The sequence below is a fragment of the Hypanus sabinus genome, chromosome X1, assembly GCF_030144855.1.
Source record: "Hypanus sabinus isolate sHypSab1 chromosome X1, sHypSab1.hap1, whole genome shotgun sequence".
Classification (NCBI taxonomy): domain Eukaryota; kingdom Metazoa; phylum Chordata; class Chondrichthyes; order Myliobatiformes; family Dasyatidae; genus Hypanus; species Hypanus sabinus.
In genome coordinates, this window is record NC_082738.1 from 23,491,774 (window position 1) to 23,517,923 (window position 26,150).

The following is a 26,150-nucleotide window of genomic DNA, read 5'->3' on the forward strand; positions in this document are numbered from 1 at the left end:
TGCTGACTAATATGACATCCCAAGCACAGCCCTTTCAAAATGGACTGAGCCCCTAACAAGATGACCTTGGTTGCATAAATATTATGGATATCAGTCATTGCTCAATGGGTAGCACCTTCACTGAGTCAGTAAGTGGTGGGCTTGTTCGTCTCCATAAATTTGAGTACAGAAGTCAAACCTGGTGTACCCAGTGCAGTAGCCAAGGAGTATCCTTCAAATGAGACATTAATAAAAGGTTGGTGTTCAGGTGGACATACAAAGCTCTGTTCACTATCTTGAAAAACAGGGGAAGTTAGGGAATGGCTATACAGAGTCATACAGGATAGAAAACACGAGATTCTGCAGATACCGAAAATCTAACACAACACACACAAAAGGTCTGCTCATCCCTCCCCAATTATCTCACTCCTGACACTTATCCCTGCAAGTGTGACAAGGGCGATACCTCCTCCCTCACAACCATTCAGGGGCCCAAATGGTCCTTTCAGGTGAAGTGACACTTTACCTTCACCTGTGAGTCTGTTGGCATCATTTACTGTATCCAATGCTCCCAGTACAGCCTCTTCTACATCAGTGAGACCCAATGTAAATTGGGGGCATGCCTCACTGAATGCCTTCGCTCCGTCTGCCATAAAAAGTGGTACTTCCTGGTGGCCATCCATTTTAATTCTACTTCCCATTCTGGCGTGTCAGTTCATGGCCTTCTCTATGGTCTCAGGTTAAAGGAGTAGTGCCTCATATTCCTTTAGGGTAGTCTCCAATCTGATGGCAAGAACATCAATTTCCCCAATTTCCAGGTATTTCTACCCCCCCACACCCATTTTCCCTCTCACCTGCCAGCTTGTCCTCCTTTCCAGTCCTGATAAAGGGTCTCAGCCCAAAACATTGACTGTTTATTCCTCTCCTTAGATGCTGCCTGACCTGCTGAGTTCCTTCCTCCAGCATTTTGTGTGTGATGCAGCACAAAAAAAGCAGTTTCGAGTCACTGAGGTGGTTTAGAATTATTGCTATTGTTGTAATGTGAAAAAAAAGTTGCCAAAGCTGCCAATACCAAGCACCTAAAAACAGCAATTTGACAATCTGACAATCTGTGTTCAGGACGTTGCTAACAGGATAAATATAGTTCAGGATCCTTCTGGTCACTACACTACAAGAAGGATGTGCTTGTACTGGAGAGGGTGCAGAGGAAATTCATCAGGATGTTGTCTATTTCAGGAGCAGACAATCACTGGTCCACTGTAATGGCTACATGAGATGGATATCTCAGAAAGGTGCCAATTCTTCAGTTATAGCCCTCCAGTGAAAACTTCAGTTAAGCCCAAGCTCTCAGGGAAAAATGGTCAGGAATTGCACGTTAGCATTAGAGAACTATAGAGTCACATATCACAGAAACAGGCCCATTGGCCCACCAAGTCCACACCAACTATCCATATACACTGATCCTACACTAATTCCATTTTATTCTCCCCACAGTCCTGTCAACTCTCCCCAGATTCCTCTACTGAACCAGATGGGGGGGGGGGGCAGATATCGAGTGGCCAATTAAACAATGGTTTCAACAGTCATGGTTGTGGCAGAGCAGCAGAAGTTGTGAAGAGAATTAAAAATGGGATTAGTGGAAGATTTGAATAAATGAGCACTTGATGTCTCACACAGACTCAATAAACCAAAGGGTCTGCTTCTGAGCTGCAAGACTTACAATGGTGCTGATGTTGGTGGAAGTAGTTGAGTGAGATGGGGCATAGTTGGTAGAGAAACCCAGCATTTTGAATGGCAACAGTGGAAGGGAATCCTTTGGAAATCTCATGTTTGGAAACTGGTAGATCACCTGCTCAGGAACTGGGATTTGGGAGAGTGTCAGATCAGGACTGATATCAAAGTTTGGCAGGGATTAAGAAATAGTGGAAGATGGGTTATGTTCAGTGCATTATGAGGGTCTGAAGGAAGAACTACTTTATTTAGCTGACCATCAACCTGGTACCAAACTATACAGGGAAGGCCACATTGATGTGAGGGTGTCCAACAATGACTGTTCAATGGGATCCAAGTTCTGAAAGGACAGTTGAACATGGACTGACATCATTCTGTGCTTCCCTTACATGGAAATGGCCAATCAAATTTTATGAATGACATGAACTGATCCAGGAATGGACATTGACACATTTCACTCCTAAAAATATAATTGTTCAGATGAAGAAACGGCATTACACTTTTGAATATCTAGGCAAATATGCCTATATTAGAGAAGATTCAGCTCATTATCCTACGCCATAAATCAACATCACTAGTCCACAGAGTTAAGATCGCTCTATCAAAATCAGAATTAACTCAAGATGGCACTGATCTGTGATCTCTGTTAAGATTATGGCTCAGACCTAATTGTTTTTTAAAGTTGGTTGGGATGGTTTTGGGGACTGAGAGGGGAGTTCAGGGTGAGGTTAGGTTTTAGGAATAGGGATAAGGGGAATTTGGAGGACAGATTAGGGTTTAGGGACAGGGAGAAGTTAGAGGTCAGGCCAGCATGTAGAATGTCACTCCACACTTCATGCTCTAAGGTCAGCATCGTGGACGTGGGACAAAGTTCATCTGGAATCTAGACAACCGCTCTGCACTTGAAGGCCAGCGATGTGGACATGGGATGAAGGACATCTGGAGTCTAGCCCTCTGCTCCATGCTCTAAGGCCAGTGATGTGGATGTGTGATGGAGGACATCCAGAGCCCAGACCTCCACTCTGCACTCAATGGCCAGCAATGTAGATGGGTGATGGACATCATCGATATCAGGCTATCCCAGGTCAATAGGTCTCAGAACTAGATGTCCATGCAAGCAAGAGGCACAGGGACTGGTGAAATTTATTAGGCTGGAGTTCAAGGCCTGGAATTCAAAGCCCCATTATCAGCTAGTCTGAGGCCTGTCGTAGAGTTGAAGGACTGTTTACGTGTGTGGGAAGGAGGAAAGGGGCTTGTTTTGCTGTTGCTTTGCTGATTATTGTGTTCTCCATTGTTCTGCTGAGTATTGTGGACATGCCATTTTGGTACTGAAAAGTGTGGTGACACTTGCGGACAGTCCCCAGCACATCCTTAGGTGTGTTGGTTATTAACGCAAATGACGTGCTTTGTTGATTGCTTCCAGGTATATGTGAGAAATAAATCTAAGTCTGAAGATACAAGCTGAGTAAACTCTCCACCGACAATAAAAGGCAGGAACAGAAAAAAAAAATAAGGCAAGGAAGAAAGGTGAATGGAAGAGAAAGCACATTGCAGATAGCAAAGTATTTATTTGAAAAAAACAAAACCATCAAGATCTAAAATAGCAAAAAGGGAAAAGACCAATTGACCTCCTCTTGTTGTAGCTGAGGAGTGAATGTAATCTTGCAGAGCAGAATTCCCATCCTTTACCCACAGAAAGGGAGCAGCACCGTGGCAAATTGGGCAGAGCTGCTACCTCCCAGCTTGGTTTTAATCCCAACCACTTAATAAACTTTAATAAACACTTGGGTTTAATCCCAACAGTTGGATTGGATTGTGTGGAGTTTGCACGTTTCCCTGTCACAACATGGGATTTCCCCTTCGTCTCCTCCCCCACCAGGTGCTCCAGTTTTCTACCACATCCCTAAGGCATGAGGGTTGGTTGGTTAACTGACCACTGTTAATTGCTCCTTAGTACAGTTGACAGGTAGTTGATGGGAATGCATGGATTAGTGTAGAATGAATGTAAATTGATGGTCAGCAAAGACTCAGTGAGCTGAAGGGCATATTTCCATACTGGGTAACTTTCTGATTCGGTTTTAGTACTAGAGGGAATCCTGAGCATCTCATCTGATGGCCAACGGCTTCAACAGTGCACTGTTGGCACACTACCAGAGGCACCAGATATTAGCCTTTGAGTTAGAATTTGGAGTACCTTAATTCACTCTTTTACAGGACTTAAAGATGAAAGGGAGATGCAGACATAGAATTAAGAATTAAGACACTAAATAAACCATTGTATAGATTACAGTTCAGAGGAGTAGATATTGCCCCATTATTTTATCTTGTTCTCTACCAGCCAATTGATTCATCTGGGCATCACATTGGAAGAACCCAGCAAGTCAGACAGCATCTATGGAGAGTAATATAGAGTCCCCTCTCTTTTTCAATTACCCATTCTGGTTTACCTCTCACCCCTTCTATTCTCCTCACCTGTCCATCACCTCCTTTCCTTTCTTCCACTGTCCTCTTCTATTAATTCACGCTTCTTCAGACCTTTACCTCTTCCACCTATCCTTTCCCAGCTTCTTGCATCACTCTCCCCTCTCCCCACCCAGCCACCTACCTTACCCCTCACCTGACAGCTTGAACTCTTCCCTTGCCTTCTTATTCTGGCTTCTGCTCCCTTCCTTTCCACTCCTGATGAAGGGTCTCAGCCCAAATTATCAACTATTTATTCCTCTCCATAAATGCTGCCTGACTTGCTAAGTTCCTCCAGCATTTTGTGTGTGTTGCTCAAGATTTCCAGTATCAGCAGAATCTCTTGTGTTTATGATTCCTCTGGGTAATGACATCAGTGAAAGTCCATTTGCTGTTTGAAATAATTCAAGTAACTATAGACACTATAGAAAACTGTAGCGCTTAAAAATTAAAAAGCTAAGAATAGTCTGGATCTCTCCCAAAACACCAACCACAGAATGTGTGCAGGGTAATAGATGGAAGGTTAAATAAAGATTTTTCTTGCCAATGGAGACTGAAAATTTCCAAGACTAATTTTATTCACTACAGTGACTAGTATCAGGTAATCTTACCTGTTGATTCAGTGGTGTTGCTTCCAAGTATAGTGATCAGTCCTTGCCAACAAAGCACCGTACATATCCCATTACAGTAACACAAGCAATAAAACAATGTGGGTGCAGGTTCTTGAATGCTATAGGGGAAAAACATTATTTACAGCACAGGAAGGGCATGTGCCTGTGGATACAGTTCAGCCCATTCTCTTGCAGTGTAATACATTTGAGACAAATAAGCACAATAGTGCAGCTAGTTTTAGCAACAGACTAGGTTCTTGGAATGTTATCAACTTAAACACACACCGACATTACTGTACAGACTATATGACAACTGTAAGGGGAAGTGGAAAGCAGCAACCAGACAGTCTATTGTAAAGGGGAGCTGTGTAACCTTGAGGAAATTCTGTCGTCCAGGCACAGAGCCATTCAATGGAGCCTAACATTCCTGTGCAAGTTATTAAAGCTCAAAAATAACTTCTAAAAAACGTGGCAGAATGAGGAAACTCAGATTTGTGCCTGTTACAACCTCTACGGCTTGCCTGACTCCCTAGTTACTCTGACAAAGGCTCTTCAGCCTGAAATATTGTTTCCCTCTGGAAATAACTTGGAAAATGTGTAGCTCAGGTGGTTGATGCTCAGGATGACATCAACAGTGTACTTTTCAACTATGGTGTGTCTTCTGAATGATTGGCCTTTATATCCTTATCAATCAGTTGATTGGCCGTCATTACGGAAACTCAGTTGTGACAACTGTAACTTGATCAGTGATGAGACCCCCGCCTCATGTCACAATTGAGTTTGACATTGTAGCCATTAGTGAGACTTGGTTGCAGGAAGGGCAGGACTGGTAACTCAGTATTCTAGGGTTCTGTTGTTTTAAACATGATAGAGTGGAAGGTATTAAAGGGAAGAGGTAGAATTACTAGTCAGGGAAAATGTCATGGCAATGCTATGACAGGACAGACTGGAAAGCTCATCTACTGAGCCTATATGGGTGGAACTGAGGAATAATCACATTAATGGGGCTATATTATAGACAACCCAATAGTCAGCAGGATTTAGAGGAGCTAGTTTGTAGAGATTGCAGACAGTTGCAAGAAACATAAAGTTGTAAAAGTAGGTGATTTTAACTTTCCACGTATTGACTGGAACTCCTACACTGTAAAAGAGCTGGATGGGAAAGAGTTTGTCAAATGTGTTCAGGAAAGTTTCCTTAATTAGTTCGTAGAAGTCCCAACTAGAGAGAGTGTGATACTAGATCTCCTATTAGGGAATGAGACAGAGTGGGCCAGAAGTTTGTGCATGGCAACACTTTGCATATAACCATATATAACCATATAACAACTACAGCATGTAAACAGGCCATCTTGGCCCTTCTAGTCCGTGCCGTCACTTACACTCACCTAGTCCCACTGGCCCGCACTCAACCCATAACCCTCCATTCCTTTCCTGTCCATATACCTATCCAATTTTACTTTAAATGACAATACCAAACCTGCCTCTACCACTTCTACTGGAAGCTCACTCCACACAGCTACCACTCTCTGAGTAAATAAATTCCCCCTCATGTTACCCTTAAACTTTTGCACCCTAACTCTCAAATCATGTCCTCTTGTTTGAATCTCCAGTGATCATAATGCCTATAATTTCAAGGAAATTATGGAGATGGATAGGTTTAGTCCTCAGGCTGAAATTCCCACACTCCCTTTAGAATCACCGTGGTCCTGTTTCCCACACTCCCTTTAAACACACTGGGGTCCCGTCTCCCATTCCCCTTTTAAACTCACCAGGGTCCCATTTCTCACTTCCCAGTTTAACTCACCAGGACAACATCTGCCATGCTCTCTTTAAGCTCATTAGGACCCTGTTTCCCATGTTTTCTTGAAATTCACCAGTCTGTTTTCTGGGCTCCACTTGCAAAGTCTGGGAATCACTTGCAAAGTTGATATTTTCTGGTCTATTATTGTAAGACATCTTTGTACATACACTCAGTGGCTACTTTATTAGGTATCTCCTATACCTAATCAAGAGGCCATTGAATGTATATTTGTGGTCTTATGCTTCTGTAGCCCATCCACTTCAAAGGTTGACATGTTGTGCGTTCAAATATACTCTTTGGCACTCCACTGTTATAACATGGTTACTTGAGTTACTGTCGCCTTGTCTGTTTGAATTAGTCTGGCCATTCTCCTGACCTCTCTCATTAACAAGGTCTTCTTAACCACAGAACTGCTGCTCGCCGGATGTTTTTTTTCATTTTTCACAGCATTCTCTGTAAACTTTAGAGCAGGGGTTCCCAACCTGGGGTGCCCGCCCCCACCAGGGGGTGTGAGATGGAATTTCAGGGGGTGTGACAAAGAGTGGTTTGTGTCCTTGAGTGATGAGTCACAAGTCATCACTCAGCCAGCTACCAGTGTGCCTTGAGAAGTGGTAGTAACGTTTGTCCCAAGCACACTCCAGTCTCTCACTGCCTGAGTCGAAAGAGACGTAAACTCACTCCAGTCTCCTGCTGCCCGAGTCAGCGTTGAGGATTCTCAGCAGTGTTACCTGGGAAGTTACACCTCAGAGTTGAGGAGTCTCATCAATGTTAGCTAGAAGGTTACATCTCAGAGTTAAAAATCATCTCATAATGCCAAAATCTTTATACATCCCGAATCAACCATCGAGAACGACTTCGCGTTAAAAACAAACCCACAGACAGTAGGCAAATTAGTCAATTATAAAATTTTAAAAAGCCACATTTTGATAAAAAGCCCCTGAAGTCATTCATTCGTATTTGTCTCAAAGCATTAAAGAAGTTTTTGAATTTCAAAGGTTTTTTTTCTCTTAAAAGGTTTTTTTCTTGAACCGTTGATAATTTTGAATTGTGTTAGTTGAGGAGGTATCATGGTTAGCACTGAGGACTTTGAATCGTGTGATGGGAGTTCATATCTCCGGTAATCATCAGAAATATGTGTGTAAATTCAGTAGAGAGTAGCCTAATAAGTCACGTTGCATCCCCATAGCATTTCCACCTGACAGTTTATCTTGCCGTAACCGCAGATAATATCATAATATAATATTTGAAAGCATATTTCTCGTGATTCTTTGCTATAGGCGTGTCTGTTTGAGTAAAGCGGTCATCCCTGACTTAGTCAGATAGTTTTTCTCATATTAGCTCATATTTTTCTCTTTACCCTTAACCCTTCATCATGTCAAAAAGGAAATGGAATGATGACTATGTGTGCTTTGGTTTCACTTGCACAACAGGAAATGAGGGCTTGCAAAACCCCTAGTGCATTCTTTGTAGCATTGTGTTTTCCAACTCAAATCTGAAGCCGTTCAAGCTTCAAGAGCACTTCAAGAACAAGCATGGCGGAGCTGATGTTGAAGGACATGATGTTGGGTCATTGAAAATCAAAAGAGCTTGTTTTGATTCACAAGGAACTCTTCCAAAATTAGGTTTTGTTTCTGTTGAAAAACCACTACTTCTTGCTTCATACCAAGTGGCATATAAAGTGGCCAAATCCAAGAAGCCCCATACAATTGCGGAAGATCTCATTGAGCCATGTGCACTGGAAATGGCAACAACTATCCTGGACAAAGAAGCAAGAAAAAAATTTGAACAGGTGCCCCTATCAAATAATGTCACTCACAACCGAATCAGTGATTTGAGTAAAGATATTTTGGACCAAGTCATTTCAGATGTCAGAGCTAGTCCTCTTAAAATCTCTATTCAGTTGGATGAGTCAACTGATGTCTCCAGTTGTGGTCAACTCATCACATTAGTGAGGTATGTCAATGATGGTGCTGTGAAGGAAGATTTCCTGTTTTGTAAAGATCTGAAAACAAACACAACTGCAAAGGATGTGATGCAGCTGGTGAAAGACTTCTTTGCCAAACATGATTTAGATATCAAAGTCATTGGTTCTGTGTGCACTGACGGGGCACCTGCAATGTTTGGAAATAAATCTGGCTTTTCTGCATTGATGAAAAAGGAGATTCCAGACTTGCAAGTTACCCACTGTTTTCTTCATTGGCATGCTTTGGCATCAAAAACATTGCCTCCAAATTTGAAGAAAGTCCTTGATACTTGAGTGAAGATCATCAACTGGATCAGGGGGCGTACTTTGAACCATCGCATCTGGGAAGTGAGCATTCAGTTTTGCTTTTCCACACAGAAGTCTGTTGGTTGTCAAGAGGACAAGCTTTAACCTGCTTCTTTGAACTGCGGGAAGAAATCAAAGCTTTTCTGGAGAAGCGTGAATGTGATCTGGTTGGGGCAATGGAATCACAAGAATTTGCCCAAATGCTGGCTTACTTAGCTGACATTTTCACTCGTATGAATGACCTGGGTGGTTCTCTTCAAGGAAAAGGGAAAAACATATTGAAGGCTTTTGAAAAGTTGAATGCCTTCAAAGAAAAGTTACATCTTTGGCGTCGAAGGATGGAAAGAGGCAGTCTCTCAAATTTTCCTTCACTAGAAGAGATGGTTGATGATGCTGGACCCATAACTCCTACTGTGCATGAAGAAACTGTGGCTCATTTGGAAATGCTGTCAGAATCGTTTGATGGATATTTTGCTGCTGGAGACCTGAAGATTTCAAAAGAATGGATCATGAATCCATATTCCTACAATTTGGAGAAAATGTCAGATGATGAAGAGCTGACGGAAGATCTTATTGATTTGCGGACAAATCAAGCTCTTGAAATGCAATTTGAAAGCAAGACTTTGGAGGAGTTTTGGTGTGCAGCACTGGATATGTTCCCAAGACTTGGTGGAAAGGCACTCCATGTCCTCATTCCATTTGCAACAACATACTTGTGTGAATCTCGATTCAGTTCTCTTTTGTCAATCAAGAAAAAATCTAGGAATCGCCTGAATCCACAGGCAGACCTGCGGATCGCAGTCAGCAAAGAAGTTCCACGTTTTGACAAAATCATGAATGAGAAGCAGGAGTAAAGAAGTCATTGAATTTTATGTTCACAATTGGGATTGATTTTACTGTTTACAATTTTTTCTGAATAAATTAGAATCTAATTGCTCAATTTATATTTGCATTTTATGCACTGAGTTAAAAGCTTATTTTTTAAGTTCAATTTGTTCACCCGCAATATTGTATGTGGTTCAATTTGTGAATCAAAAATGAGACATTAGAATTCTTCATCTTCAAATGTGATATTACTTTTGTGATATTACAAATGTAATATCAAATGTGATATTACGAACACTAATCAAACATTTCCTAGGGGTATGGGGCATAGAAAAGGTTGGGAACCACTGCTTTAGAGACTGTTGTGCGTGAAAGTCCCCAGAGATCAACAGTTTCTGAGATACACAAACTACCCCGTTTGGCACTAACAATCATTCCATGGTCAAAGTCACTTATGTCAAATTTCTTCCCCATTCTTATGTTTAATCTGAACAACCTGTTTGCATGCTTTTATGCATTGAGTTGCTGCTACGTGATTGGCTGATTATATATTTGCATTAATAAGCAGGTGTACAGGTGTAGCTAATAAAGTGGACACTGAGCGTATGCGCCTCCCATTACAGCAGATTTCGTTGTCTAAATCCTACCACTGCCTCACAGCTGATTTTGACCATAGAACATAGAATAATACAGCACATTACAGGCCCTTTGGCCCACAATGTTGTGCCGACCCTCAAACCCTGCCTCCCATATAACCCCCCCACCTTAAATTCCTCCATATACCTGTCTAGTAGTCTCTTAAACTTCACTAGTGTATCTGCCTCCACCACTGACTCAGGCAGTGCATTCCACGCACCAACCACTCTCTGAGTGAAAAACCTTCCTCTAATATCCCCCTTGAACTTCCCACCCCTTACCTTAAAGCCATGTCAATAGACAGTAGGTGCAGGAGTAGGCCATTTGGCCCTTCTAGCTAGCACCGCCATTCACTGTGATCACGGCTGATCATACACAATCAGTACCCCGTTCGGGCCCTCTCCCCATATCCCTTGACCCCGCTATCTATAAGAGCTCTATCTAACTCTCTCTTGAATGCATCCAGAGACTTGGCCTCCACTGCCTTCTGGGGCAGAGCATTCCACATATCCACCACTCTCTGGGTGAAAAAGTTTTTCCGCATCTTTGCTCTAAATGGCCTACCCCTTATTCTTAAACTGTGGCCTCTAGTTCTGGACTCACCCATCAGCAGGATCATGCTTCCTGCCTCCAGCATGTCCAATCTCTTAATAATCTTACATGTTTCAATCAGAACCCCTCTCATCCTTCTAAATTCCAGTGTATACAAGCACAGTCACTCCAATCTTTCAACATATGACAGTCCCGCCATTCTGGGAATTAACCTTGTGAACCTACACTGCACTCCCTCAATAGCAAGAATGTCCTTCCTCAAATTTGGAGAACAAAACTGCACACAATACTCCAGGTGGGGTCTCACCAGGGTCCTGTATAGCTGCAGAAGGACCTCTTTACTCCTATACTCAATTCCTCTTGTTATAAAGGCCAGCATGCCATTAGCTTTCTTCACTGCCTGCTGTACCTGCATGCTTGCTCTCATTGACTGATGTACAAGAACACCTAGATCTTGTTGTACTTCCCCTTTTCCTAACTTGATTCCATTTAGATAGTAATCTGCCTTCCTGTTCTTGCTACCAAAGAAGATAACCTCACATTTATCCACATTAAACTGCATCTGCCGTACATTTGCCCACTCACCCAACCTGTCCAAGTCACCCTGCATTCTCATAACATCCTCCTTACATTTCACACTGCCACCCAGCTTTGTGTCATCGGCAAATTTGCTAATGTTACTTTAATCCCTTCATCTAAATCATTAATGTATATTGTAAACAGCTGCAGTACCAGCACCGAACCTTGCGGTACCCCACTGGTCACAGCGTGCATTTCCAAAAGGAACCCGTTAATCACTACTCTTTGTCTCCTGTCAGCCAGCCGATTTTCAATCCATGTCAGTACTCTGCCCCCAATACCATGTGCCCTAATTTTGCCCACTAATCTCCTATGTGGGACTTTATCAAAAGCTTTCTGGAAGTCCAGGTACACTACATCCACTGGCTCTCCCTTGTCCATTTTCATAGTTACATCCTCAAAAAATGCCAGAAGATTAGTCAAGCATGATTTTCCCTTCATAAATCCATGCTGACTCGGACTGATCCTTCCACTGCTATCCAAATGTGTCGTAATTTCCTCTTTTATAATTGACTCCAGCATCTTTCCCACCACTGACGTTAGGCTAACCCAGGGGTCGGCAACGTTTACCACTAAAAGAGCCAATATGGACCCATTTCCCACAGAAAAGCAAACACTGGGAGCCACAAAATGAAATAACACTGCATACAACGGGTTTTTTTTTGCCTTTATGCTATGTATAAACAAACTATAATGTGTTGCATTTTTGAAATTGATGAACTCCTGCAGAGAAAACGAAATTACATTTCTGCATGCAACAAAAACATTTTGAACTCCGAAAAAAAGACGTTGGGTTGAAGGTTACTCCATAGTTAGCCTACCTTGGATCGAAGAATTAAAAGAAAGCGCGCACTGGCGGGTGTCAGGCATTGGCAGTGGTGATGTATATTAATAGCGATAAAAAACACGTTGTAGCGGTGTAGCGCTACACGCAGCGCTAAAATAAAGACTGCAGTCAAAGGTAACTTTATTCGAACTAAACAGCCTTGCTTTAAAGCCTCCCTCAACCCGTCCCCGTGGGCACGGATGCTCCAAAAGACACGTACTCACAAACCCCCGTAGGCTATCACCCTTAGTCAGAAAGGTGGCTAATTGTGAGCCGGTTCGGATGTGCCAGGAAACGATGTCTCCGCAAAGTTTTCATATTGTACAAGATCACCATAATCTTCAAATTTCGAATTACATTTCAAAAGCTAACAAACCACGGGGAGCCGCATCACAGAGATCAAAGAGCCGCATGTGGCTCTGGAGCCGCAGGTTGCCGACCTCTGGGCTAACCGGTCTATAATTCCCTGTTTTCTCTCTCCCTCCTTTCTTGAAAAGTGGGACAACATTAGCCACCCTCCAATCAGCAGGAACTGTTCCTGAATCTATAGAACATTGGAAAATGACTACCAATGCATCCACAATTTCTAGAGCCACCTCTTTAAGTACCCTGGGATGCAGACCATTAGGTCCCGGGGACTTATCAGCCTTCAGAGTCAACAGTCTATCCAACACCGTTTCTTGCCTAATATAAATTTCCTTCAGTTCATCCTTTACCCTAGTTCCTTTGGCCACTATTACATCTGGGAGTTTGTTTGTGTCTTCCCTAGTGAAGACAGATCCAAAGTACCTGTTCAACTCATCTGCCATTTCCTTGTTCCCCATAATAAATTCACCCGTTTCTGTCTTCAGTGGCCCAATTTTGGTCTTAACTATTTTTTTGCTAGTCACATACCTAAAGAAGCTTTTACTATCTTCCTTTATATTCTTGGCTAGTTTATCTTCATACCTCATTTTTTCTTGATGTATTGCCTTTTTTGTTATCTTCTGTTGCTCTTTAAAAGCTTCCCAGTCCTCTGGTTTCCTCTTATCTTTGCTGTGTTATACTTCTTCTCTTGTATTTTTATACTGCCCTTTACTTCCCTCGTCAGCCACGGCCACCCCCTTATCCCCCTTAGGATCTTTCTTCCTCTTTGGAATGAACTGATCCCGCACCTTCTGCATTATTCCCAGAAATATCTGCCATTGTTGTTCCACTGTCTTCCCTGCTAGGGTATTGTTCCATTGAACTTTGGCCAGCTACTCCCTTATAACTCCACAGTTCCCTTTGTTCAACTGTAATACTGACACATCCGATTTTCCCTTCTCCTTCTCAAATTGTAGGTTAAAACATATCATATTATGGTCACTACCTCCTAATGGTTCCTTTACCTCGAGGTCCCTGATCAAATCCGGTTCATTGCACAACACTAAATCGAGAATTGCCTTCTCCCTAGTAGGCTCCAGTACAAGCTGTTCTAAGAATCCATCTCGGAGGCACTCCACAAACTCCCTTTCTTGGGGTCCAGTACCATTCTGATTCTCCCCAGTCTACCTGCATGTTGAAATCCCCCATGACAACTGTACCATTACCTTTGCGACATGCCAATTTTAACTCTTCATTCAACCTACACCCTACATCCAGACTGCTGTTTGGGGGCCTGTAGATAACTCCCATTAGGGTCTTTCTACCCTTAGAATTTCTCAGTTCTATCCATACTGATTCTACATCCCCTGTTTCTATTCCCCCCTCGTAAGGGACTGAATATCATTCCTCACCAACAGAGCCACCCCACCCCCTCTGCCAGTCAGTCTGTCCTTTCGATAGATGTATATCCTTGAATATTCATTTCCCAGGCCCTGTCCACTTGAAGCCATGTCTCTGTTATTCCCACAACATCGTACTCGCCAATTTCCAACTGAGCCTCAACCTCATCTACTTTATTCCTTATACTTCGTTCATTCATATATAATACTTTTAATGCATTACTCCCCTCTCCTTTCATATCAATTCCTATTTCACTTGGCCATACCGTATGATCTCTTCTTGAGCTTTCTACTCCATTGATTCTGTTGTCCTTTTCAACTTTTCTTATTTTCACTTTCCCTTCAACTCCATCCTTATATATTTCCAGTTCATCCCCTCCCCCCCCCACTACTTAGTTTAAACACATCCGTGTTGCAGTGGCAAACCTGTCTGCCAGAATGCTGGTCCCCCGCCTATTAAGCTGCAACCCATCCCTTTTGTACAATTCATCCCTACCCCAAAACAGATCCCAGTGGTCCAAGAATGTAAATCCTTGCTTCCTGCACCAGTTCCTCAGCCACACATTCAGATCCATTATCTCCCTGTTCCTGCCCTCTCCAGCACGAGGAACTGGAAGCAAACCAGAGATAACCACCCTGGAAGTCCTGCTTTTCAGCCTTCTTCTGAGTTCTCTGAAGTGCCGCTGCAGAATGTCCTTCCTCTTCTTCCCGATGTCATTTGTGCCGACATGCACTACCACTTCCGGCTGTTCACCTTCACCCTTGAGGATTCACTGCAATCGGTCCGTAATGTTCTGGATCCAAGCAACACACCATCCTTAAATTTCACCTGTTGCCGCAGAAACCCCTTTCCGTACCTCTTACTATGGAGTCCCCTACTACCATGGCTCTTCCTGATGTCTGACTCCTCGGCTCTGCTTCTGCACCAATTTTCGGCTCGCAGACCTGTCCGCCTCTAAGGCTGGCAGTATCTTCTGTCCTGACAGCTTCCAAGAAGGTGAACCTGTTTTACGAGAGGTACATCCCCTGGGGTCTCCTGTACTTCAAGCATCCTTTCCTTCCTCATTGTCACCCCCTTTCTCTCTTCTGGTATCCTCGGTGTAATGACCTCACTGTAGGTCCTGTCCAGAAAACTCTTGTTTTCGCGGATAAACCTGAGGTCATCCAGTTAGTTCTTCAGTGCTGCAACATGCTCCTTCAGAAGCTGAATCTGGACACACTTTCCACAGCTGTAGCAGCCGGGGGCACCATCAGTGCCCCTAACCTCCCACATCATGCACGTAGCACACTGAATCGGCTTAGCGGTCATGTCTTCACCCTCTCCAATTGTGCCTGGCGTAGTCTCCTCCCTCAGCCTCCTCGCCGAAGACTCTCGAGCCAAAGACTAGCACTTTTCACACCAGGCACTTCCCTCGACCAGGCTGCTTCCCGACTTGTCCTCTTGTACTGAGCAGTGGTGCCCTGGGGAAGAGGCACTGGCTGTCCACTCTATCTATTCCTCTTAATATCTTGTACACCTCTATCATGTCTCCTCTCATCCTCCTTCTCTCCAAAGAGTAAAGCCCTAGCTCTCTTAATCTCTGATCATAATCCATACTCTCTAAACCAGGCAGCATCCTGGTAAATCTCCTCTGTACCCTTTCCAATGCTTCCACATCCTTCCTATAGTGAGGCAACCAGAACTGTACCCAGTACTCCAAGTGTGGCCTAACCAGAGTTTTATAGAGCTGCATCATTACATCACGTCTCTTAAACACTATCCGTCGACTTATGAAAGCTAACACCCCATAAGCTTTCTTAACAACCCTATCTACCTGTGAGGCAACTTTCAGGGATCTGTGGACATGTACCCCCAGATCCCTCTGCTCTTCCACACTACCAAGTATGCTGCCATTTACTTTGTACTCTACCCTGGAGTTTGTCCTTCCAAAATTTACCACCTCACACTTCTCCGGTTTGAACTCCATCTGCCACTTCTCAGCCCACTTCTGCATCCTATCAATGTCTCTCTGCAATCTTCAACAATCCTCTACACTATCTACAACACCACCAACCTTTGCGTTGTCTGCAAACTTGCCGACCCACCCTTCTACCCCTACATCCAGATCATTAATAAAAATCCCGAAAAGTAGGGGTCCCAGAACCAATCCTTGCGGGACACCACTAGTCACAACCCTCCAATCCAAATGTACTCCCTCCACCATGACCCTCTGCTTCTGCAAGCAAGCCAATTCTGAATCCACCTGGCCAAACTTCCCTGGATCCCATGCCTTCTGACTTTCTGAATAAGCCTACCATGTGGAACCTTATCAAATGCCTTACTAAAATCCATGTAGATCACATCCACTGCACTCCCCTCATCTATATGCCTGGTCACTTCCTCAAAGAACTCTATCAGGCTTGTTAGACATGATCTGCCCTTCACAAAGCCATGCTGACTGTCCCTGATCAGACCATGATTCTCTAAATGCCCACAGATCCTATCTCTAAGAATCTTTTCCAACAGCTTTCCCACCACAGATGTAAGGCTCACTGGTCTATAATTACCCGGACTATCCCTACTACCTTTTTTGAACGAGGGGACAATATTTGCCTCCCTCCAATCCTCCGGTACTATTCCCGTGGACAATGAGGACATAAAGATCCTAGCCAGAGTCTCAGCAATCTCTTCCCTCACCTTGTGGAGCAGCCTGGGGAATATTCCGTCAGGCCCCAGGGACTTATCCGTCCTAATGTATTTTAACAACTCCAACACCTCTTCTGCCTTAATATCAACATGCTCCAGAACATCAACCTCACTCATATTGTCCTCACCATCATCAAGTTCCCCCTCATTGGTGAATACCGAAGAGAAGTATTCATTGAGGACCTCGCTCACTTCCACAGCCTCCAGGCACATCTTCCCACTTTTATCTCTAATCAGTCCTACCTTCACGCCCGTCATCCTTTTGTTCTTCACATAATTGAAGAATGCCTTGGGGTTTTCCTTTGCCCTACTCGCCAAGGCCTTCTCATGCCCCCTTCTTGCTCTCCTCAACCCCTTCTTAAGCTCCTTTCTTGCTACCCTATATTCCTCAATAGACCCATCTGATCCTTGCTTCCTAAACCTCATGTATGCTGCCTTCTTCCACCTGACTAGATTTTCCACCTCACTTGTCACCCATGGTTCCTTCACCCTACCATTCTTTATCTTCCTCACCGGGACAAATTTATCCCTAACATCTTGCAAGAGATCCTTAAACATCGACCACATGTCCATAGTACATTTCCCTGCAAAAACAACATCCCAATTCACACCCGCAAGTTCTAACCTTTGGTTCAATCCTGACTTTGGGTGTTGTCTTTGTACCTGCTTGAGTTTCCCCTGGGTGCTCTGTTTTCCTCCCACATCCCAAAGATGTGCGCCCAGAGTCAGGATTGAACCAAAGTCAGCTGTGAGGCAGTGGTAGGTGATAGGTGAAATTGGGAGGGGTGAAGAAGTTGGTTGGTGAAAGAGATACAGGGCTGGAGAAGGGGGAATCTGACAGGAGAGGACAGAAGGCCATGGAAGAAAGAAAAGGGGGAGGAGCACCAGAGGGAGGTGATGGGCGGGCAAGGAGATAAGGTGAGAGAGGGAAATGGGAATCGTGCATTAATTGCAGTTCAAGAAATTGATGTTCATGCCATCAGGTTGGGGGCTACCTAGATGGAATACAAGGTGTTGCTTCTCGAACCTGAGTGTGGCCTCATCACGACAGTAGTGGTCATGGACTGATATGCTGGAATTGTAATGGGAAGTGGAATTGAAATGGGTGGCCACTGGGAGAACCCACTTTTTCTGGCGGATGGTGTGTAGGTGCTCAGCGAAGCAGTTTCCCAGTCTACATCAGGTTTCACCAATATACAGAAGGCCACACCAGGAGCACCAGGTGCAGTAGGTGACCCCAACAGACTCAAAGGTGAAGTGTTGCCTCACCAGGAAAGAGTGTTTGGAGCCCTGAATGGTGGTGAAGGAGTAGGTGTAGGGGCAGGTGTAGCACATCCTCCACTTGCAAGGATAAATGCCAGGAGAGAGATCAGTAGGGAGGGACGAATGGACAAGGGAGTCGTGTAGGGAGTGAGCCCTGCAGAAAGCAGAAAGTAGGGGGAGAGGAGAGGGGAGGGGAAAATATGCTTGGTGGTGGGATCCCATTGGAAATGGCTGAAGAATTATGTACTGGACATGGAGGCTGGTGGGGTGGTAGATGAGGACAAGAGGAACCCAATCCCCAGTAGGGTGGGAGGATGGGGTGAAAACAGACTTGTGCGAAATGGAAGAGATGTAATTGAGGACAGTGTCAATGGTGGAGGAAAGGAAGCCCCTTTCTTTGAAGGAGGAGGACATCTCCTTAGTTCTGGAATGAAAAGCCTCATCCTGAGAATAGATGCAGTGGAGATGGAGGAATTGAGAGAAGGGGGTTGCATTTTTACAAGTAACAGGGTGGGAAGAGGTTTAGTCCAGGTAGATGTGAGAGTCAGTGAGTTTATAATAGACATCAGTGGATAAGCTGTCTCCACATATAGAGACACAGAGATCGAGAAGGGGGCGGGGAGAGGTGTCACAAATGGACATTTGTGGGCAGAGTGGAAGTGGGAGGTAAAGTTGATGAAGTCGATGAGCTCAGCATGGGTGCAGGAAGTAGCACAAATGCAGTCGTCAATGTAGTGTAGGAAAAGTGGGGGACGGTCATCAGGGTACGCTTGGAACAGACTGTTCCACGTAGCCGACAAGAAGGCAGGCACAACTGGGACCCATACGAGTACCCATTGTACTTTTGTTTGAAGAAAGTGGGAGGAGCCAAAGGAGAAATTATTGAGAGTGAGGACAAGTTCTGCTAAATGCAGGAGAGTGATGGTGGAGGGGAACTGGTTGGGTCTAGTGTCCAGAAAGAAACAGAGAGCTTTGAGGCCTTCCTGGTGGGGGATGGAGGTGTATAGAGACTAGACATCCATGGCGAAAATAAGATGCTCAGGGCCAGGGAACTTGAAATCATTGAAAAGTTCAAGTGTGTGTGAGGTGCCATGGATGTAGGTAGGAAGGGTCTGAACCAGAGGGATAAAACAGAGTCGAGGCATACAGATATGAGTTCAGTGGGGCAGGAACAAGTTGAAACAAAGGGTCTACCTGGACAGACAGGTTTGTGGATCTTGGGTAGGACATAGAAACAGGAGGTGTGGGGTGCAGAAACTAGGAGGTTGGTGGCAGTGAACGGGAGAGCCCTTGAGTTAATAAGGTTAGTGATGATGTGGGAGACAATGGCCTGGTGCTCCTTAGTGGGCTCCTGTTCAAGGGGCAAGTCAGAAAAGGTGTCTGACAGTCATTGCCAGGCTTCAGCAAGGTAGAAGTCAATACATTAGACTACTACAGTATCACACCCACTCATCTGTGGGTTTGATGGTGACATTAGGATTAGTGTGGAGGGAGTGGAGAGCAAAATGTTTGGAAGGCATGAGGTTGGAATAGGAGAGAGGAGTGGTGAAGTCTAGACGGTTGGTGTCCCGTCGGCAGTTAGCAATGAAAAGATCCAGAGCGGGGTGTCCAGGAAGAGGAGGAGGGTTAAAGATAAGAGAAGGGGTCATTGGTATGGGGTGGAGAGACCTTGCCAAAGAAGTAAGCATAAAGACGAAGGCGGCGAAAGAAGAGCTCAGTGTCATGGCAGGTGCGGATCTCACTGAAGTGTGGGTGCAGAGGGAAAAGGTGAGACCCTTACTGAGGATAGAAAGTCCTCCTCAGAGAGGGGAAGATCAGAGGGAATGGTGAAGACCTGGCATGGATGAGAGCTGGGATCAGAGGCAGGAAGGTGGGGAGGTTGGTAGTGTCAGAGGAGGGGAGATTTGGGGCACTCAGGGAAGGTATTTATGAAAATAAGTAACATTGAGTTCCCCAGGAACAATCATACACAAGAGAGATGAACAATATTTGAGAAGAAGACAGCAATACTTTCAATGGTGGTAGGGCCAGAGACGTTGGTCAGTGATACATTGCCTCCACGGACATAATGAAATCCTTGAGGTAATCTCCAATTTGACCACTGGAGATTTTTGCGAGCCACAATCTTGGTGTGCAGAAGCAAGATGGAGGTGAAACACTTGGTGAACAAGTGACCAGGGAACCGACATTAGAAACGGGCATAATTTCAAGACCTCCTTGGATGTGGGAGGAAACCAGAACATTTGGAGGAAATCCGAGTGGTAACAGGGAGAATGTGCAAACTCCACTTAGATAGCAACAAAGGTCAGGATTAAACCTGCATCTCTGGAGCTGTGAAGCAGTGGCTCTACCAACTGTGCCACTCAATAACATGTATCTCAGCAATAGAATCAGAGTAATGGGTTATACAGCACTGAAGTAGGATCTTCGGCCCAATTCATTCATGCCAACCAAACTGCCTACCTAGCCTGGTCACAATTGCCTAAGTTGGTATCCTTCTCAACCTTTCCTGTCCATCTACCTACCAAATGTCTTTTAAACATTGTAATTGTACCCACTTCAACCACTTCCTCAAGCAGTTCATTCCAATACCTACCGCCCCATGTAGGAAATGTTTCCCTTCAGGTCACCTTTAAATCTTTTCTCTTTCACCTTATGCCATCTAGTTTCAGACTCCTATATCCTGGGGAAAAGGCTGTGTTCATCCACCTTATTGGCAGTATGCCTTTCATGTTTTTATAAACCTCTATAAAGTCACCCCTCAGCCTCCTTCTCTTCAGAGTAAGTAGTTCCATCCTGTCTCTCCTTATAATTCAAGCCCTCCCGTCCTGGTAACATTCGTGTGGATCTTTTATGCACCCTTTCCAGCTTAATGACATCCTTCCTATAGCTGGGTGATGAAAACTGCATATGGATAGGCTGTATGATTTGCTACAACACACAATAGCGGTACTTCCCTAGAGAGTTTCTGGTGATGTCGCAAGAGGGAGTTGCTTCTGCTCATTTCAGCTGAAGTTCAAGAACAGACTGGGTATGGATTTTTAGCATTGCAACCAGCACGAGCACCAACTCTACCTTGCAGCTGTTTCCTCTTTGCCTTGAGAGCAAGATTTGTCCTTCAAGCCATAATGCAAACTGACAATTCCCCACTGTGCCAAACATCACTGAGTCTACACCACAGCTCCACATCATTTCCCAAGTGAGCCAACCCAATGGCAATTCAGTAGGATGAAAGGGTCATTCAGATAAGTGGAAAAACTATAGAAGCTCAATGGGATAAAGCAGAGAACAACAGGAATTCGGTGAACTTATGGCTAGATCAGCAGCGATTCATTGAGACAATGGGGATTCATTGGGATAAAGGGTAGATCAATGCACATTTAGCAGTTTAATGATCAATGGGGTGAGTGGGATTGAGGTAGACCAATGGGAATTCAGTGAAATAGAATGAAGATATCGGAAATTAATGGAATCAAGTGGAAAGCAAGAGGGTTTTCCATTCATAAAGTGAAGACTAAGGATACATTTAGGTAAAAGGGAAGGCTAATGGTAATTCAATGGAATGGAGGGAAGGCAAACAAATATTATAAGGGATAGAGGGAAGACTAATGGAATTAAGGGAAGGATTTGATCAAATTGTGTTCAGATCAATGGGGATCTAGTGGCATTTAGAGGAGACCAATCAGAATTTAATAGGGTAAAGCAACAACAAATAAAGATTCAGTCAGATGAAGTAAAGCCCAATTGGCCAATGTGGAGCCCAGTGAGGAAGGAAGGGGATTGAAACTGAGACCAATGCGGATTCCATGAGAAATGAGGGGAGAAATAGTACAAGGAATTCCGTAGGATAAAGCACAGACCAAATATGATTTGGGAGCGGAAAGGAAGACCAAGGAAGGGTTAAAGGGTACATCAAAGGGACAAATGTGGGACCAATTATGATTCTGTGGAATGAAAGGTAAAGTAGTGCATGCTCAGTTGTCACTTTATTAGGCACATCTGTTCATTAATGCTAATATCTAATCAGCCAATCATGTGGCAGCAACACAATGTATAAAAGTGGTCAAGGGGATCGGTCATTGTTCAGACCAAACAGGAGAATGGGGGAAGAAAGATGATCTAAGTGACTTGGACTGTGGAATGATTGTTGCTTCCAGACAGGGGCTTTGAGTATCACAGGAGCTGGTGATCTCCTGGGATTCTCACATACAACAATCTCTAGAGTTTACAGAGAATGATGCAAAAAACAAAAAAACATGCAGTGAACAAGAGTTCTGTGGGCAAAAACACCTTGTTAATTAGAGAGGTCAGAGAAGAATGGCCAGACTGGTTCAAGTTAACAGGAAGACACGGTAAATCAAAAATAACCTCACGTTACAACAGTGATGTGCAGAAGAGAATCTCTGAATGCACAACATGTTGAACCTTGAAGTGGATGGGCTACATCAGCAGAAGACACATGGGCCACATTTTTTTTTATGTTGTAAGTTCATAAAACTCTAGATAGGCCACATCTGGAGTACTGTGTACAGTTCTGGTCACCCCATGATAGGAAGGATGTTGACACTTTGGAGAGGGCGCAGGAAAGGTTTACCAGGATGTTGCCTGGTTTAGAGGGCATGAGCTATAACGACAGGCTGGATAAACTTGGGGTGTTTTCTTTGGAGCACCAGAGGCTGAGAGGAAATCTGACAGAGGTTTGCAAGCTTATGAGAGGCATAAATAGAGTGGACAGACAGTATCTGTTTCCTAGGGTTGAAATGTCTAATACCAGAGGGCATGCATTGAAGGTAAGAAGGAGTCGGTTCAAGGAGATGTGAGGGGTAAGTTTTTCACTCAGAGAGTCGAGGATGCCTCAAATGCGCTACCCGGTATGGTGGTAGAGGCACATACATTATATGCTTTTAAGAGACGTTTGGATAGACACATAGATGTGGGGAAGGTGGAGGGATATGGACGTGGTGTAGGCAGGAGGGATTAGTGTTTGGGTGTTTTTGATTTGCTTTTTAGCTGGTTCGGCACAACATTGTGGGGCCGAATGGCCTGTTCCTGTGCTGCACTCTTCTATGTTCTAAAACCACAAACGTGCACTCAGTGGTCTCTTATTTGCTACAGGAAGTTAGCTGAATAATCAAAAAGACAATTGGGGGAATTATTCAATAATGGGGGGGAGGGGTGAGAGAGAAGGGAATTCAGTTGGATAAATAGAAAGCCACTCAGGATTTCACTGGGATAAAGCAGAGCCCATGGTATCTTGTGGGATGAAGTGGAGGCTATTGGGAAAATTGACTAATTACGATTAAGGTGGATAAAGGGGCTTTAGTGGGAAAAATGAGAGACCAGTGGGAATTCAGTCAGATAAATGGGAGACCAATGGACATTCAATCAGATAAAACTGGGCTAGTTTGGATTCAATGCAACAATGTTGACATCAATTGGGATTTAGAGAGACATCAATAGGGAGAATGGAGATTGAGTGAGATAAAGGAGAGCCATGTGTGTAGTTAATAAGGATTCATTGGATATTCAATAGAATTAAACATATAACAGTGTGAATAATCTTTACATCAAAATGGATTCAGTGGGATGATGTGGAAATTGATAGGAATTCAGTGGGGAAAGGGGAAATAAATGAAAATTCAGAGGGCTAAAGAGGGCATCAATGGGGTAAATACAGAACAAGTAGATAGTTAGTATGACGAACAAAGACAAGTGGGGATTTAGTGATATATTGACATCAATGGGAAATTGAGAGAGTTTGAGGTAGATCAGCATGGATCAGAGGGATTTATATTTACGTAGATCAATGGGATTAAGCAGAGATAAATGGGGATCTAGCTGGATAAATAAGAAACCAATGAAGATTCAGTGAAATAATGGAACTTAAAGGAAACAGCTGGACAAGATGAAGAACAATGGGAATTATGTTAGACAATGGGGAAAACAATGAAAATTTATTGGAATATAGAGATTAATAACAATTCTACCAGGTCAAGGAGAATGAAAGAAAGACCAATTGGAATTCATTGGGATTAAGGAAGTAACAATTTTACACTGGAAGGAAGAAGAGACTAATAGAGCTTCAGCTGGATAAAGGGATGCAAGCAAGAATTTAACAGGAAACATAAGGGGCGATTAGCTGGCATTCAATGGGATAAAGTGTTAATTCAATGGGGTAGCAGGAAGTGAATAAGGATTCAGAGCACACAATTCCCTTCACTTTGATATCCTTTTGCCAACTGCTACTTCATTTTCCCAGCAACCAGCTGTCCAGTGTATGATAGAAATAGGCCTTAGATATTGTGCAAGTGCTTTATGTAATTTGCTTCCACAATTATACCTCAATAGCTTTCTTTTCCATGTTAAATTAAATGAAACAAAACCAAGTAGCTTAGAAATTTAAGTTATTTTAACCACTTTAAAATCAATAAACTGGTTAAAAAGTCATGTGGGATGACTCTTTATTAAATGAGGCATAAACTATAAGAGCAAACAGGTTGTGTTGGAACTGCATCCAAATCTAGTTAGGCCACATCATGAATATTGTGTGCAGTTCTGGTCATTGCATTATGGGAAAAATGAGATTGCACTGGTGGGGATGCTGAGGACATAGCCAGGAGTGGAAAATTCTAACCATGAGGACAGTTTTGTTTGGGTTAAACTTGGGTTGTCTTCTTTGGAGCAGAGGAGACTGAAGTGAGACTAATTTGAGAGGTGTAAAACTATGTGGGGCCTACTTGAATAAATAGGAGGGACCTGTTTCCTTTAGCAAAGAAGTCAATAGAAAGGGATAGAGATTTAAGGTAATTGGTGAAAGAAACACAGGAGAGACAAGGGCAAACATGAGGAAATCTGAAGATGCTGGAAATTCAAACAACACACACAAAATGCTGGTGGAACACAGCAGGCCAGGCAGCATCTATAAGGAGAAGCACTGTTGACGTTTCAGGCCGAGATCCTTCGTCAGGACTAACTGAAAGGGAGATACTAAGAGATTTGAAAGTAGTGGGGGGAGGGGGAAATGCAAAATGATAGGAGAAGACCGGAGGGGGCGGGATGAAGCTAAGAGCTGAAAATGTGATTGGCGAAAGTGATACAAAGCTGGAGAAGGGAAGGCCTCGGGAGAAGGAAAGGGGGGAGGGAAGCGCCAGAGGGAGATGGAGAACAGGCAGAGTGATGGGCAGAGAGAGAAAAAAAAACATGTCAGGGATGGGGTAAGAAGGGGAGGAGGGGCATTAACAGAAATTAGAGAAGTCAATGTTCATGCCATCAGGTTGGAGGCTACTCAGCCAGTACGTAAGGTGTTGTTCCTCCAACCTGAGATAAGGGAATTGGTTTCATCCACAGAGTGGCAGGGGTCTAGAACAAACTGCCTAAAAGGGTGATGGAGGAAAGACCTTTGATAAATTTTGAATGTGCTCTTGATGAACAGTGATCTGCACGGTTACAGACCCAGTATTGGAGGTGGGTTAGGCCAGGAAGCTCTCCCTCGACCAGCATAAATGAGATGGACTAAATGACCCTTATTCTGTGTCATAACTTTTCTTTCATCACATTCACCAGGTATGTTCCTAGCCCAGCAAGAGAATCCTACATTGTACAATATTATTTGTATTGGTTTATTACTGTCACCTGTACCAAGATACAGTGAAAATCTTGTCTTGCATATTGTTCATGCAGATCAGATCATTACACAGTGTATTAAGCTAGAACAAGGTAAAATTATAACAATGCAGAATAAAATGCTGCCAGTGAAGTGGTGGATGCGGGTTTGATTTTAACATTTAAAAGAGATTTAAATAGGTACAGGAATGGGAGGAGTATGGAGGGCAGAAGAACTGTTAATAACAGTTAATGGACTAGATGGGCCAAAGGGCCAAATGTAGACAAAATCAGAATAGAATGGAGTTATGAATATCAGTAACTATGGATGTCTGTTTGTTTATGGTGACAAAATTAAGCTTAGTTGAATGTAGGAATTAGGAAAGATCTGGTAGCAAAGGTAGTGGGCCAGTAATATGTTGAAGCAAGAAACAAACAGTTGAGGAATTCAGCAGGTCAGGCAGCAACCATGGAGAGAATAACTATGAATCTGATTGGTCTACAACCATTCTGGTTACAGAATGAGGGTACTGCAGAGAGATCTTAAAGTAGGTTCACATTAACGTGGTAAAAACTTACTTGCAT

At 43.7% G+C, this 26,150-nt stretch overlaps 1 protein-coding gene across 4 annotated transcripts in view; it reads right to left on the reverse strand.

The window, feature by feature from the left end:
- The window catches only part of LOC132384692 (calcitonin gene-related peptide type 1 receptor-like), a 100,484-nt gene that overhangs the window by 71,182 nt on the left and 3,152 nt on the right, over window positions 1–26,150 (reverse strand). The window contains exon 1 of one of the 4 annotated variants that reach the window (XM_059956061.1): window positions 834–856. The exons of 2 other annotated variants lie outside the window; for them this stretch is intronic. The gene's annotated coding sequence lies outside the window, so the exon portion shown is untranslated. Of the gene's footprint in view, window positions 1–833; window positions 857–4,781; window positions 5,639–26,150 lie in introns of those variants that run through there. One more of the 4 variants, XM_059956063.1, reaches the window with a different exon arrangement.